The following is a 16,615-nucleotide window of genomic DNA, read 5'->3' on the forward strand; positions in this document are numbered from 1 at the left end:
GAGAGAATGAAATGTCCCTTTATTGAAGATCCATAAATCCCACATTAGCTTTAAATCTCCTGCTATTAGTTGATGATGATCCAGTCCAGGTTTACAGAGTCCAGGTGTTGCAGTGCTTTAACTAGACCAGACTAAAGATGCTGATAGTCAATAATTAGGTGGAATGGCCCTTTATCCACTTCCTGAATCAGAAGCTTCAGTCAGAAACCAACTTCAGCCTGAATCAATCCAGACCACTGAGTGTGTCTCTGAGCTCAACAGGCTGCAGGTTCTTCAGGACTTGAGTTTCTGCTCCAGAATCAGAACCAGCAGAGATGCAGCTCATGGATCTGCAGCAGGTTGTTAGGAGAGGTTCTCCTCAAGCTCAGACTGAAGGTTCACAGTCTGACAGAGACGGACAGAGAAAGTGGACTAACTGGATGAAACGGTTCCTAGAAACAGGGAAGCTTTCTGGGGACTTGACTGCTGCTCATATGGAGCTGCAGCACATGCAGTTTGATGTTGGCAGGAAGCAAAACAACATGGAAGCAAGTGATGAGTTTCCATGTTAGTGTCAATTCCACTAAAGGAGCAAATGACAGTCAGTCGTCCTAAAACCAGTGAGAGCAGCTTCCAGAGGAAAACCTGAGTTTGTTGTGACAGTCAGACTCTATCAGGATGACCAGAGTCTGCTGGCAGAGATCCTGGACATGAAGACACATAAATAATATCAAGATGATTCATTAACTGTCCTGCAGGAAATACTGACTTTGTTCAAGTCATTTTGTTCACACATCCTGATTCAGCTCTTATTTTGGAGGACAGGAAGTGAGGTCTTACCTTTGTAATGCTTTGTATGCAACAAGCTTCAGCAGTTCACTGAAATCATTCTCATGTGTTTTACTGGAAAATAGATTTAAAATGATTCGTCTTCACTATCAGGTTGTTCCTTTATGATAATCTTCCCATTTCTGCAGCGTCTCTGATGAACGATTCAGAACCAGAACCAAATGACCCACAATGACCTCACAGAGAAAAGGATCAATATTTTCTAGTTGATGGTTCAGAAACTGAATCAGCACAAAATGATCAACTTTCAGAATGTGATGATATTATAAAAGCATTGAAATCAACCCGTTTCCATCTGTCATACTGAGCAATGAGCTGCAGTTCAAATACAAGCAGCAAATAAACATCATTAATAGATTAATGAAGAAAAACTGGAGCCATAAAATATCAGCAGATCAATGATGGACAGAGCAGTCGGAGAATCCAGAGCCTGGAAGGAAACATGGAGAGAAAAACATCCACTGAGTTTAAGATCCTCAGAAACTTTGAGACAAACTTTGACTTTCTTTGTTGATCAAATGTTCTGGTTCTGCTGGTTTGGACTCTTTAACCCAGTTTGACTGGATCAGATGTTAGAATCAGTTCATCATGTTTCTTTTACATTCAGGGAAATTAATTTATACATTTTTATTATTTATTTGTTCATATTTCAGTTTTAACTGCATCCTGTTGGTTCACATCTTTTATTCTTTATTCAGATTGGGTGGCTGCAGTTTCTCAGAGACCAGCTGGACGTCTCTGTTCTCAGCTCTGCAGTCCAACCCGACCCGTCTAACAGAACTGGACCTGCTCGGAACCAACCTGGAAGATTCTGGACTGAAGGATCTCTGTGGTTTTCTACAGACTGAAGGCTGCAGACTGGAGACATTGTGTTGTATGTAATAATGTAATTATTGATATTTCTGTGAATAATTCTATATAATTGATCATCAATCAAAGTTCATTTCTAATCAATAAGTTCTGAGTTTGTTCCTGGATCCAGAGTTTAATTTATTTTCTCTGTGTAACTGAGTTGGACCTGCTGATCTGAGGTCAGAACAGGACAGCATTCGGACCCTCAGTCTGACCTTTGACCTTCTTTGTGTCAAGCAGGTCAAAGGTCAAGATGCAAAAAGAGAGAGAATGAAATGTCCCTTTATTGAAGATCCATAAATCCCACATTAGCTTTAAATCTCCTGCTATTAGTTGATGATGATCCAGTCCAGGTTTACAGAGTCCAGGTGTTGCAGTGCTTTAACTAGACCAGACTAAAGATGCTCATAGTCAATAATTAGGTGGAATGGCCCTTTATCCACTTCCTGAATCAGAGGCTTCAGTCAGAAACCAACTTCAGCCTGAATCAATCCAGACCACTGAGTTTCTCTCTGAGCTCAACAGGCTGCAGGTTCTTCAGGACTTGAGTTTCTGCTCCAGAATCAGAACCAGTAGAGATGCAGCTCATGGATCTGCAGCAGGTTGTTAGGAGAGGTTCTCCTCAAGCTCAGACTGAAGGTTCACAGTCTGACAGAGACGGACAGAGAAAGTGGACTAACTAAATTTTAGTTGAAACAACTGGGATTCTACAACCTCTAGGAACTTAGTCAAGTTGTTCTGATAAGGCCTCCAACCCTTTGGTACTTTAGTCAAAATACTATTTGACAAGGACTCCAACCTACGAATTTAGCTCATAAATATCAACTGCAATATATCAATTGTTTCACTTACCCTTTCTGTCGGCCCGTTCTGTTCGGTCGGATCTCGTCAACCCGCCACCGGCAGACAAAGTTGGACCTAGGTCGCTGGCCTGGCGAAGAATTCACTTCCCGGGTCTTTCTCTCCAGGTCATATTGACTCTGGCCGTGCACGGTTTTCAGCGTGTCCTCTCTGCCTTTCAGCGACGGCTCGTAGAGATCCGGGTCACGGCACCAGAATGATGGGTATTTGTGAATCTAAATAAAAGAACAAACAGACAACGCAAGTGAATTTTATGAAAGCTTTTGCAAAAGGAGGGAACCCAGCAAACAGCTGCTTCAAGCCGTTCACTGAGCGCTCTGAAGACCCTTTGTTAGAGCTTTCTCTTTTATTACAAAGTAGAAAAGGAATGTGGAGGGGCAGATAGGAGTATCCCGAAGATACAAGTGGCTGCAGCTCCAAAGTCTAACAAGTATGAAAGCTTTTCTCAGGGATGTGAATAATAAATCTATTATAACTACCAATGTAAGAATGATAAGAAAACATAATTATTCTAACAATCTTCGCTATCAGGTTGTTCCTTTATGAAATGTTCCCATTTCTGCAGCGTCTCTGATGAACGATTCAGAACCAGAACCAAATGACCCACAATGACCTCACAGAGAAAAGGATCAATATTTTCTAGTTGATGGTTCAGAAACTGAATCAGCACAAAATGATCAACTTTCAGAATGTGATGATATTATAAAAGCATTGAAATCAACCCGTTTCCATCTGTCATACTGAGCAATGAGCTGCAGTTCAAATACAAGCAGCAAAAAACATCATTAATAGATTAATGAAGAAAAACTGGAGCCATAAAATATCAGCAGATCAATGATGGACAGAGCAGTCGGAGAATCCAGAGCCTGGAAGGAAACATGGAGAGAAAAACATCCACTGAGTTTAAGATCCTCAGAAACTTTGAGACAAACTTTGACTTTCTCTGTTGATCAAATGTTCTGGTTCTGCTGGTTTGGACTCTTTAAACCAGTTTGACTGGATCAGATGTTAGAATCACTTCATCATGTTTCTTTTACATTCAGGGAAATTAATTTATACATTTTTATTATTTATTTGTTCATATTTCAGTTTTAACTGCATCCTGTTGGTTCACATCTTTTATTCTTGATTCAGATTGAATGGCCTCAGTTTCTCAGAGACCAGCTGGACGTCTCTGTTCTCAGCTCTGAAGTCCAACCCGACCCATCTGACAAAACTGGACCTGAGCTGGACCAACCTGGGAGATTCTGGACTGAAGGATCTCTGTGGTTTTCTACAGACTGAAGGCTGCAGACTGGAGACATTGTTGTATGTAATAATGTAATTATTGATATTTCTGTGAATAATTCTATATAATTGATCATCAATCAAAGTTCATTTCTAATCAATAAGTTCTGAGTTTGTTCCTGGATCCAAAGTTTAATTTAGTTTCTCTGTGTAACTGAGTTGGACCTGCTGATCTGAGTTTGTTGTGACAGTCAGACTCTATCAGGATGACCAGAGTCTGCTGGCAGAGATCCTGGACATGAAGACACATAAATAATATCAAGATGATTCATTAACTGTCCTGCAGGAAATACTGACTTTGTTCAAGTCATTTTGTTCACACATCCTGATTCAGCTCTTATTTTGGAGGACAGGAAGTGAGGTCTTACCTTTGTAATGCTTTGTATGCAACAAGCTTCAGCAGTTCACTGAAATCATTCTCATGTGTTTTACTGGAAAATAGATTTAAAATGATTCGTCTTCACTATCAGGTTGTTCCTTTATGATAATCTTCCCATTTCTGCAGCGTCTCTGGATTCAGAACCAGAACCAAATGACCCACAATGACCTCACAGAGAAAAGGATCAATATTTTCTAGTTGATGGTTCAGAAACTGAATCAGCACAAAATGATCAACTTTCAGAATGTGATATTATAAAAGCATTGAAATCAACCCGTTTCCATCTGTCATACTGAGCAATGAGCTGCAGTTCAAATAAAAGCAGCAAAAAAACATCATTAATAGATTAATGAAGAAAAACTGGAGCCATAAAATATCAGCAGATCAATGATGGACAGAGCAGTCGGAGAATCCAGAGCCTGGAAGGAAACATGGAGAGAAAAACATCCACTGAGTTTAAGATCCTCAGAAACTTTGAGACAAACTTTGACTTTCTTTGTTGATCAAATGTTCTGGTTCTGCTGGTTTGGACTCTTTAAACCAGTTTGACTGGATCAGATGTTAGAATCACTTCATCATGTTTCTTTTACATTCAGGGAAATTAATTTATACATTTTTATTATTTATTTGTTCATATTTCAGTTTTAACTGCATCCTGTTGGTTCACATCTTTTAATCTTTATTCAGTTTGGATAAATGCAGTTTCTCAGAGACCAGCTGGACGTCTCTGTTCTCAGCTCTGAAGTCCAACCCGACCCATCTGACAGAACTGAACCTGAGCGGAACCAACCTGGAAGGTTCTGGACTGAAGGATCTCTGTGGTTTTCTACAGACTGAAGGCTGCAGACTGGAGAGACTGGGGTATTTTAATAATTTAATTATTGATATTTCTGTGAATAATTCTATATAATTGATCATCAATCAAAGTTCATTTCTAATCAATAAGTTCTGAGTTTGTTCCTGGATCCAGAGTTTAATTTATTTTCTCTGTGTAACTGAGTTGGACCTGCTGATCTGAGGTCAGAACAGGACAGCATTCGGACCCTCAATCCGACCTTTGACCTGCTTGACATGAAGCAGGTCAAAGGTCATCCAGTCTAGAAAAGTGAATTCCTGGAATCTGACAGGAACAAATCAATAATCAATGATTGATACTTCAACACTTTGATCAGAACCTGGAATGATTTTAATGACTAAAATCCTCCAACACATCATGACCCAGTACCAGGTTCTGGTTCTGGTTCTGGTTCTGAAGTTTGCAGGTCTTTATTGGAGCAGCAGCTTGTTGGCATTAATATTGATGAGAATCTTTAACTGGTTCTGTTGGACTGGTTAACCTGCATCCTGCTGGTTCACATCTTTTATTCTTTATTCAGGTTGCAGTTCTGCAGTTTATCAGAGATCAGCTGTGATGATTTGGTCTCAGCTCTGAATTCCAACCCGACCCTACTGACAGAAGTGGACCTGTATGGAAACAACCTGAAGGATTCAGATCTTCAGCAGCTCAAGGATCTTGTAAGTAAATGTGAGAGACACCGAATTTATTAGTTTATAAGGTACCACACCAATTCTGTTTTGTTTATGATAAGTTCATTCATTGTAGTTTATTAATTTCTTCTGAACTTGGTTTTGTGTCTGTCTTGTGAATTGATCTTTGGTAGTCATATTTACTTTATGTCAGTGAATGCGTCGCTGTGAGGTGTGTTCCTGGAACGTGCCGTTCGCTCTGCAGTGCACTGTTTTCCCCGTTCTGCTGGGTAGCGTTAGGCACCCAGTGATGACAGGCGGACTTTTGCATAAAGGTAAATAAAACCTTTTTTATAATTAGTAAAGACAAGTCCGGATGTCATCTGTGCTGGAGCCCAGCAACATAAATGTTTGCAGTGAGTCCAGCTGCTGTCAGCATATTGAACTAAACCCAGTCAGCATCAAAGCAAAGATCCAGTGTTCCCAGTAAAGCTGCAGCTTCTCAGTGGGAGGAGAATGGTTCAGGCTTCCTGATTGGACACAGCAATCAGCCAATCAGAGGAGCAGCAGCTTGCTGTGTTGTTGCTGTGTCCATGTCTCCAGGACATCCAGCTGGACTCCAGCGTCCAACATGTCTAGAGACAGTGGTCCTCATCAATCAAACAATGTGATCAGAGATCTGCTTGTTCAACAGGAAGCAACTGATCAGGTTGATGTTGGTCACAGCTCTGAGATCAGACTGACTGCATCCTCTGGATGTGTGGAACCAGAGGAGTAGATTTGATAAATAAAACCCACAGGGACTGTGGCCATGGTCTTAAAAATGAGCCAATGAAAGTTAACAGTAATTTATATATAAATTAATAAAAGATGAGTCACTAAAAACGATGTAGCGCAAAACTGAGCGGCAGAGTCAATGGATGAGGAAGGACAGAGTCTGTTAATTTGCTTCAGTGCGAAGCCGTACTCTGCTCAACTAGCCTCAGTCGTCTGAATTAGCTCCTAGCTTGATGCGTTTCTGGCCCACTTGTGCATCTCTCAGTGAATGAAAAAGTCCTTACAAAATCCACACAAAGTCTGATGAACAACAAACTTTACTTTCTTTGTGCAGATAATACAAAATATTCTTCAATCTTGCACTGCAATTCCATGTTTAAAGTAAAAAAACTGTAGAACTCAGTGAAACATGACATATTCAATATTCTTTCACACCAATGTGACGCTGCACTTTTTTACATGTTTCAATTACGTCCATTAGGTGGCACTTTTCTACAAAACATAATAAAATGGAAACTTATTAGAAAATATCTACATATTCAAAAGACATATACAATAATAAACAATGTTCAAAGTTTAGCCTGCCTGAGAGGGAGCGCAGTCCGGCGCTCATTCCCTCCCAGTGCCAGTCGACTGATCGGCGATCCGGCAATCGCGTTCCAGCACCCAGTCATACGTTTCTCAACGGCGACCAATCCTCCAGTCCACCAGTCCCACCGCCCTGCCGCTCTTACCCTGATCTGTCCTTCTCCATCTGTCGCCTCAACTGCACAGCTACCTCTTTGTTCTCAGCTTCCCAGTCTGCACACTGCTGAGCTAATGGACACCTGTGCTGCTGCAGTGGGTGTCTCTGGGAATGAGAGGTAACGTCACCTCCAAAGCGAAACAAAGTCAGTAAAACATGAAACCCAACAAACCAAGGAATTAACCCAAACTAAATCTAATAAGAAAAGTAAATTACAACTAAATATAGCAAGTAAACCCAAAACAGCGATGTAAGAAACATGAAATTAACTCAAATAAGGAAAAGCGAGGCCACATTATCACAGATGTTCTGCGTCACTGACTGCTGCTGGAGAGGCTGGAAACACTCACTGATCTGCTCTCCATCCTTCTTCTCTCTGCAGGTTTTGAAAGCTGTCGAGAACGGTCTCAGAGGTTGAAGCTGCAGCAGTTTGAGTCTAAAGAGACTCTGACATGATGATGACCTCTGACCTCCAAGGTTTCTCTCCTGTTTGTTTCCTCATGTCTGTCATTTAGTGTCTGATATTGTTTGTCTCCTTGGATCAATAAAGATCCAAATCAAACTGGGCTCCATTTAGAGGCTTCATGGAGTTTTGATCTGAACTGGATTCAACTGGAAAGTTGATTTTTTTTTCTCTCTGGTTCATTTTCCTCCTGGAACCAGAAATGGAAACATTTCCAGTTCAGCTCTGAGGTCATAAAGACACTTCATTCAAACCTCTTTTCTCTGCTGCTTCTTCCTTCTGCTGACATGAAAATGTTCCTCAAAGCTCCGCAGATGAAAAGATGCAGAGAAACTTCAGCTTCCATCACAGAAACCAGTTTCACACAGTTTAGAACTGGATGTCCTGCAGAAACTCTGATCTTGGAGCAGTTTTTCAGGAACATCCAGCATTTTATCTGATTAAATGATAGATTTTACACATATTCATATTTTTACATTCATTCTAATATCTAATGAAGTTTTGCATTATTATTGATTCTCAGCTTGAATATTTCTGTTGTTTTGGTTTTTACTTTTTTAGCTCCATATTTCATGTTTTGAGTTTTCTAGAGGCCTTCAGGACTCGATGTGTCTCATCAGGCTCTTAATGAGATTTACTGATTTATTCAGACCTCAGTGGCTTAATGTGCTGATTGCTTCATGTTTGATTTTCATAATTATTCTAATGTAATGCTGGATGTTTCATGACCAAATAAAGTTTTTTAAAAATCTTTGTGTGTTTTCTATGCAGCTGACTGTCAACACATATATAACTAAACCGTCATTTTTGTCCTGCCTGCCATTTTGGCTTTAAAAAAAAAAAAAAAAAAAAGTTTTTACGTTTAGTTTTAAAGCTTAAACTAGTAAAAGCAGAATCATCTCAAGTTGATTTCAGATTTTAGCTACTAATTTAGTTAGCAGTTTATCTGAAGGTTGTTGGTTTGAGTCCAGAACCTTTTTGCTCTGTTTTGCTGAAAACAAAGGCAAATTCAGTGCAGCTCAGGGATTGAACCAGCAACCTGTGACCCAAATCCTCAGGCCAACTTCTGAATGCAACATCTCAGTACTGGTGAAAATGAATGAAGATGTTATGGTGAGTTTGAGACAGAATGCCAGGGGAGTGAGAAAGTATTTCAAAAGTTTTCTGCACTTTAGTTTCTGAGAGTCTTTATGAATCAAACAGGCTCCAGTTGAGAAGGTTGGTTGGTTCAGTCAGTAACTATCTGCGCTTAAAATCTGCTGGTTGTTGGTTCAAACCCTGATCAGGAAAATGTGTAAAGATGCCTGGCTCTGATTGGTTGCTGGTCGTCCAATTTGAGTAAATCGACGACCATTTATTAAATGGTCGAGACGTGAGGGGAGTCTCAGCGAACTCACAATGCAATTTGTGAATTATGAGACTGTTTTAGCTCCGTAGAAAGCGGGAGCAGATGTCAGCGCTCAGTTTCTCTGGGAATGATGATAATTTACAGCCATGGAGACGTGAAGGGAGCGGCTGCTGATCCTGATCATCTGAGACGGCCCGGCCTGTAAACCGACCCGATAACGCTCAGCAACACCAGGCCCAGGCGGCTCCTGATAGAGCCAGAGGAACTTTGATAATTATTCTGATTGCAGCTACAACATTTCACAAACGTAAAAGTTTTATCTTTGATTTGATGTTTGAGTCCCGTTTGAGCCGAAACTTGGAGCAGATCTTCACGACTCCTTCAGTTACTGAAACATCATCCTCATCATGTGATGTCATTAAAAGTCCATCACAGCCTGGTTCCATGTCTCATCCCAGGAAAATAACCCTTCACACACACACACACACACACACACACACACACACACACACACACACACACACACACACACACACACACACACACACACACACACACACACACACACACACACACACACACACAGGCCTTCCCTCAGAACCGTGTGGAGCAGGAGAGAGGTTACTGTAGTTCAACTGGGGAGGAAGAGGCTGGACCCGACTCCAGTAACATGATGGTGATCATCTGGACCAGAACCAGGAAGTTGGAGCTGACGGGATTACAGCTGGAGTTCAACTGAAATATTTCACTTCATATCTTCAGATTATAGATGTACAACAGATTCATCTAAACGTGATTTGAACTCTGACCTTCCTGCAGTTCATTTGCGCTCCTGTCATGTTTCAGGCGACCAGCAGAGGGCGCTGCTCACTAGCATGGCATCTGAGTTTTTCCACCTCATCAGAAACTTTCCATCATTATTATTGGACAGGAGTGAAGGAGAGGATCAGACTTGATGTGTCGGGGTTCTGCTGAGAGGTTGTGATCCGTCAGTATCCTACCTGATGCAATTTCTTCTTCACTGTGAGGAAACAGACATCACTGCTCCAGTTGGTGACTCAATGAGCTCTGACTCTCACTCTGTTGAGGTTTAAAGTTAAACTTTTAGACGATTCTCTGGTTAAAGCAAATGAATCAAATCACTGAATCACATCAGAGTGATTTAATCCTGCTGGATTATAAACACATGAGATGGTTTTATCTGACCTGATAAAAGTCAAGACGAGAACAAATAAACTTAAATCATTTGATTGAGCAATTAATATGAAGAATATCTGTAGTTGCGATAGTTCACCACCAGAGGGCAGAAAGCTCATAGTCCACATCGAACAGTTTGTTCTGCTGGTTTTCTGCTGAAATCATGAAAAAAGCTGCTCAGCTTCAGAGCTGCTTCACTAACAGCAAATGGTTTTCTATCTTCATTCTAGTTTTTTTAAAGTCTGTTAAATCTAACTGAGCTATTAATATTTATTCATATGACTCAAACTTTGATTCTAGAAGAAAACTAGAAATTCCTGAAGAAATATAACTGGGGCCTGCCAAAGGGTGCCCGTCGATTTGGACCCAGCGTTCTGATGCTAAACATTAGCATCCACGCTAAAGAAAGCTGCAATGTCATCAATAGCACATGGATAGTCACAAGCATGACTAACTGAACATGGGTAATAAGTAAGGGAAATGGCTAATACCTCATTTAAGGTAAAAGGCTAATGCTAATGCTCTCCCTTGCTGTGCAAGGCAGAGCCCTAACCTGAGTGAAAAAGATCATGCAGGATTATCTTATTGCACTGCCTATGGCAGTGCACTAGTGTGGAACAGTGAAATGCTAATGTTTGTGATGTTAATGCACTGTCTTGAGAAAAAGACAGTGCAATTACTAATTTCATTGGTAATTGCATTAGCCACAGATGACTCTTGAGGCTTTTATTCTGAAATTTAGCATGAAATAGCTAATACCTCATTTAAGGTAAAAGGCTAATGCTAATGCTCTGCCTTGCTGTGCAAGGAATAGTCCTAACCTGAGAGGAAAAGATCTTGCTGGATCTCACACTGCCTACGGCAGTACACTAGTGGGGAACAGTGAAATGCTAATGTTTGTGATGTTAAACTTGAGAGGAAAAGATAATGCAAGCTAATATCATTGCAGCTTCTAATTTTTTTTAAAGCTTAATTTAAAATTGCCACACTAATTCCATGTGTAACAATGGTTGGTTAAAATGAGTTATAAAAGGCCCAAAACACAAGCAGTTCTAAAGTCCAGCTTTTTCCTCTGAGTTCTGCCATAGTTAGAACTACAGTGATGCGTTTTTGTAGTCCTAATCAGCTGGCCCTGCTGTGTTCCATTGCTATGGTAATGGATTCTCTGCACGATATTTGTGGGCGTGACGACGATTTCAAAATTTATTTTGGGTCAGAATCGCACAAATTCTAAAGGCCAGCTCCTTCCTCCTCACTGTCAGTCTTCGCAAGTCAGTCACTCCCTCCATGCATTGCTATGGGCAGGCCCCAACAAGTTTCATGAATTCCTGTGGAAACAGAAACTATTTTTGTTCTTCTTCAGATCAGCTTCTATTTGAGCGGAGGAACACGTTGGCTTATTAATAGAGGTAAGTGTTGCCGCTCCGGGTTCCTCTCCGTCTCTCGGCTCTCTGGAGCCTTTCCCCAGTCTTTCCCCAGGAAGCCTCGGTGGTTAACCTCTGAGGCTTCCTGGGCCTGGGCCACCTCAGCTGGGATCACTCGGCTCTCATGGGGTGGGGTCCCTGCAGCAGTGCTCTGTTTTACGTTACAGAAATATTGAACAAACGATAAACACACCGTATTTATCATTTTCTGATTCATATTTTTTAATTTTATTATTTGTTTTCATTTTTGTGCAACACTTTGGTCTGATGCTATATAGTATTTTAAGTGCTTTAGAAATGAAGTGGTACATTATGACAGCAGCATCTAAAGCAATAATGAGCTTCTCAGATTGAACCTAAGTAAACTGAACTTACTCTAACTAACAATCAATCAGTGTTCTTGCTGCAGTGACTATCTGGTGTTTTAACCTGAAAACCAGAATAAAAACATTTTAAACTGCTTGTTGAAAATCAGCAGAAAGTGAAATGAATCACTCTCCAGTCTGGGGTTCATCTGTCTGTGGATCAGAACCGGCTTTAAGCTCTCTGCAGATTTCTTCTCTTCCTCCTCTCTGAGCTTCATCTTTTTCCAGGTTTTTCTCTGGTTGCTCCTTGAAGCAGGAAAAAACTTTGTCTCTCAAAGCTCTGCTGGAAAAATGCATCTAGAACCAGATTGACCCAGCTGGTTCTGATCCAGAACCAGTTGGCAACTCAATGACCTTTTAGCAAATATTTGCTATCAGCTCAAATCAGAATCAGCAGGTCAGGCTTTTCAAAGATCATTGATCAGTTGTTAAAAGCTGATCAATCTGTAACGAAGCAACAGCGCCTCTAGAGGAACAACAATCTAATGACATCAGAACGTGTTAGATCAAAACATCATAAAGTCACTTCCTGTGGTTCTTGGTAAGTCACATGCAGCTTGTTGATCTTTAGGTGAAACGTTTGGAACCAGGATCTCAGTTTCAGAGTAAGTTAACTCAGAGTTTATGGAAGGAGAGTTTGTTGAACCTTCTTTAAGAACAGTGATTTTTCAGGACCCAAACATGAGAATCATTGACTTTGAATATTTAGGTTCTGACACGATTCAGCCCTGAGAGATGATATCTGCTGTAATCAATTAATTATCAGGAATCTCAATGTGCCCTATCATCTAATGGAACCAAAGAACCACAGATTACACACTCCTGATGGTTTTTGTTGAATGCAGATTGATATTGTTGGGTCATATTACAGTCATCCATAATCTCTGTACAGCAGGTGGAGATGTTCATATATTAATCCTCTCATTATTGTCAAACTCCAGAGACAGTTTGTTTTCTGTTTTCATGAAGGTCTTGTTGTTCACTGAGAAGTGGAGGAATATTTCAGGCGTCTCACAGATTAATCCACAGATTAATTTGTGAGAGATTAAGTGTGTGATTCTCCAGTGTGGAAACTGAAAACAGTGATTGATCTGCATGTCTGATTGTCTCAGGATTCAGATGTACAGAGCTTCAGTTCATGCTCTTGTTTTCTGGCCCTCAGTCAGATTCGTGTTCAGTTGGTTCCTCTATGAAAAGTTCTGGTCTACGGCTCTGTTTGAGGGAAAAAACAACCGAAAGCCTGAATTCCTCCTGGACAATTATGTTAAAGTCAGTCTGTCTGACTGAGATATTTCTATTGGCAAGACATCAAACTTTGAAGTCTGGACCCAAAAATTCAACATTTTGATAGCTTTTTTATTGGCTCTAGTGGCCTTTAATTGAAAGTTAATTGACAGGAAAGGGGGTAATGAGAGAAGGGGAAGACATGCAGCAAAGGTCGCCAGGCTGGGAATCGAACCAGCAACGGATGCATCGAGGACTGGGGCCTCCATAGGTGGGTTGTGTGTAACCCCTGTGCAACACTTTTGGGCTGTGCAACTAACTGCGGCTACAAGAGCAGCATCAGGAGAGTGTGCTTCTAAGGAGTCTGATGTGTGAAAATAACAGGAGGCACTGCTTTTAGTTTTGGGATGTGTGACCGCGGTTACAACTTTAGTTATGCGTGAAGAACCTTAAATTCTCTGGTGTTTTATTTTTACCAGATCACACATAAGTTTGTAAAAAATAATCAGAGGCACTGATGCAAATTAACCACAGTTTATTTACTCACAATAACCCTTAGACATAAATAGTCAATTCATTTTATTATACAATATCGGCCACTTTAAAATCCTAAAAAACTGCAGAACAGAGGCCCTTGACGACTGGAGTTTGACACCTTGCTGTAGCCCCTTCTGCCCTTCATCTGGGCAAAACATCAAAAGGTAAGGAGACTCACCCGTGGACTGATGGACTGTGGTCTTATATGAATACAACACTTGAGGCAAATAATGAGGCCAATTTCCCTTCCTCTCAATAGGTAGAGTTCACAGCAGATCATGTAATGTTCTATTAAATCTTTCACATTGGCCATTACCTTCAGGATGGTAGGGAGTAGTATGAGTCTTTTGCACTCCATACAGCTCACACAACTCCTGGATCAATGCACTTTAAAAATTCCGGCCCTGATCGGAATGTAGTCTGGCTGGAACACCGAACTTGTAGAACCAGTCTTGTACAAGAATCTTAGCATGGCTGAGAAGAATTCAGCTTGACTGGCATGCAATAAAAGCCCTGAATATCTCAACAGGCCTCAAGAGCTCCACCCGGAGGCCTGAGCAGAGATTGCCACAGTTATTGGAGGCTCATGCACATGTGTTCGAGAAAGGCATTGGTAAACTAAAACACATAAAAGCAAAAATTGAACTTGACAAAGATGCCAACCCACGATTCCACAAGGCGCACCCGGTGCCGTATGCCCTACGTCCCAAGATAGATGCCGAACTACGAAGCTTGGAGGCATCTGGCATTCTCTCAAAAATTGACTGGAGTGACTGGGCTACACCCAATCTTCCTGTAATGAAGAAAGGAAAAAGTGAAGTGCGTATATGTGGGGACTTCAAAGTGAGCATCAACCCGGTGCTGCGCACGGTGCAGTATCCCCTGCCACGAATAGAGGACATCTTCTCATCATTGGCTGGTGGGGAGAAGTTTTCAAAGATTGACTTGTCACAAGCCTATCTCCAGATGGAAGTGGAGGAGTCAAGCAAAAAGTTCCTAACCATCAACACTCATAAGGGACTTTACCAATACAATCGTCTTGTGTTTGGTATTGCTTCAGCCCCAGCCATCTGGCAAAGAGCCATGGATCAGGTGCTCCAGGACATACCTGGAACACAATGCTACCTGTGTGATATTATCATAACAGGAAAAGATGATGATGATCATTTCCAAAACCTGAGCAAAGTACTCACCAGGCTGGATGAGTATGGCCTACGGGCAAAGAGGGAGAAATGTGAGTTTTTCAAAAGTGAAATCTCTTACTGCGGACATGTTATTGACAAGCACGGCCTGCACAAGTCACAAGAGAAAATTGAGGCAGTGCTGAAAGCACCTAAACCTGAAAATGTGTCACAACTCAGATCGTACTTGGGTCTCGTTAACTATTACCACAAGTTTCTACCAAACCTTGCCTCAGTGCTGTATCCACTAAATGCGCTGCTACAGACAGGAGTGGAATGGCATTGGTCTGAAAAATGTGAAAAGGCATTCACAGAAACAAAAAGACTAATTACATCTGATGAACTACTTACCCACTACGATCCATCCAGACCCATCCGTCTGGCATGTGACGCGTCCCCGTATGGCTTTGGCGCAGTCCTGTCGCACACGATGGATAATGGACTTGAACGCCCAATTGCATTCGCTTCAAGGTCCCTGTCAAGTGCTGAACGCAATTACGCACAGATTGACAGGGAAGCCCTTAGCCTAGTATGGGGTATCAAAAAGTTCCATCATTACCTCTATGGCCGAAGGTTTACCTTAGTGACAGATCATCAGCCCCTAGTATCAATATTCAATCCACGAAAAGGAGTTCCAGTGATGTCAGCTGCGCGACTACAGCGATGGGCTCTGTTCTTAGGAGCACACTCGTATGACATCGAGTTCAAGGGGACTAAACAACATTGCAATGCTGATGGATTGTCACGCCTTCCATTGTCAACGTCTGTGGAGGAACCACCATCAAAAGGTGATCCGGCAGAAATGTTCCACACAACACTGATAGACCAGTTGCCAGTTACAAATGCCATGATAAGAAAAGAAATGCGGAATGACCCAACACTTTCCAAGGTGTATGACATCACAGTACAAGGTTGGCCTGCCCATGGGAATCCATGTTTTCCTGAGTTTTCAGCAAGACGTGACCAGCTGTCAGTATGCCAGGGAACCTTGATGTGTGGATCACGTGTGGTAGTGCCCTCCAAGCTTCGCACCAGAGTATTGGAAAGCCTGCATGAAGCTCATGTAGGTACAGTGAAAATGAAAAGTCTGGCCCGTAGCTATGTATGGTGGCCAGGTATAGATAAACAGATTGAGGACATCACTAAAACCTGCCCAGGATGCCTGAGTGTTCAAAATGCACCACCACAGGCTCCCTTACATCCATGGGAATGGCCGTCTGCACCCTGGCAGAGAGTGCACATTGATTTTGCTGGTCCATTCATGAACTCTATGTTTCTCATAGCTGTGGACGCTCACTCAAAATGGCCAGAAGTAATCCCAATGAAATCAACAACATCAGAAAAGACCATCTCTGTTCTGAGAACCATCTTTGCCAGGAATGGCCTGCCTGAGCAAATTGTGAGTGACAATGGCCCACAGTATACTTCTGAAGAATTCCAAGATTTCATGAAAAAGAATGGTATCAAACATTTCAAGTCAGCACCTCATCATCCAGCAACAAACCGGTTAGCAGAACGGTTCGTACAAACATTCAAAAAGTCCATAAAAGCAATGACAAAAGAAGACATCTCTCTTCAACACAAAATTGACAATTTCCTCCTGGTGTACCGCAATTCTGCCCATGCAACAACTAATCAGACACCTGCAATGCTGTTTATGAACAGACAGCTCAGATCTCG

At 41.5% G+C, this 16,615-nt stretch overlaps 2 pseudogenes; both read left to right on the forward strand.

Moving 5' to 3' along the window:
* The window catches only part of LOC129354216 (NACHT, LRR and PYD domains-containing protein 3-like), a 38,329-nt pseudogene extending 29,919 nt beyond the window's left edge, over positions 1 to 8,410 (forward strand).
* A 3,106-nt stretch (positions 8,411 to 11,516) lies between these two features.
* Positions 11,517 to 16,615, forward strand: part of LOC129354205 (NACHT, LRR and PYD domains-containing protein 12-like) — a 30,195-nt pseudogene continuing 25,096 nt past the window's right edge.

This window comes from Poeciliopsis prolifica, unplaced genomic scaffold (assembly GCF_027474105.1).
Source record: "Poeciliopsis prolifica strain line A6 unplaced genomic scaffold, Auburn_PproV2 SCAFFOLD106, whole genome shotgun sequence".
In the NCBI taxonomy this organism is placed as follows: Eukaryota; Metazoa; Chordata; class Actinopteri; order Cyprinodontiformes; family Poeciliidae; genus Poeciliopsis; species Poeciliopsis prolifica.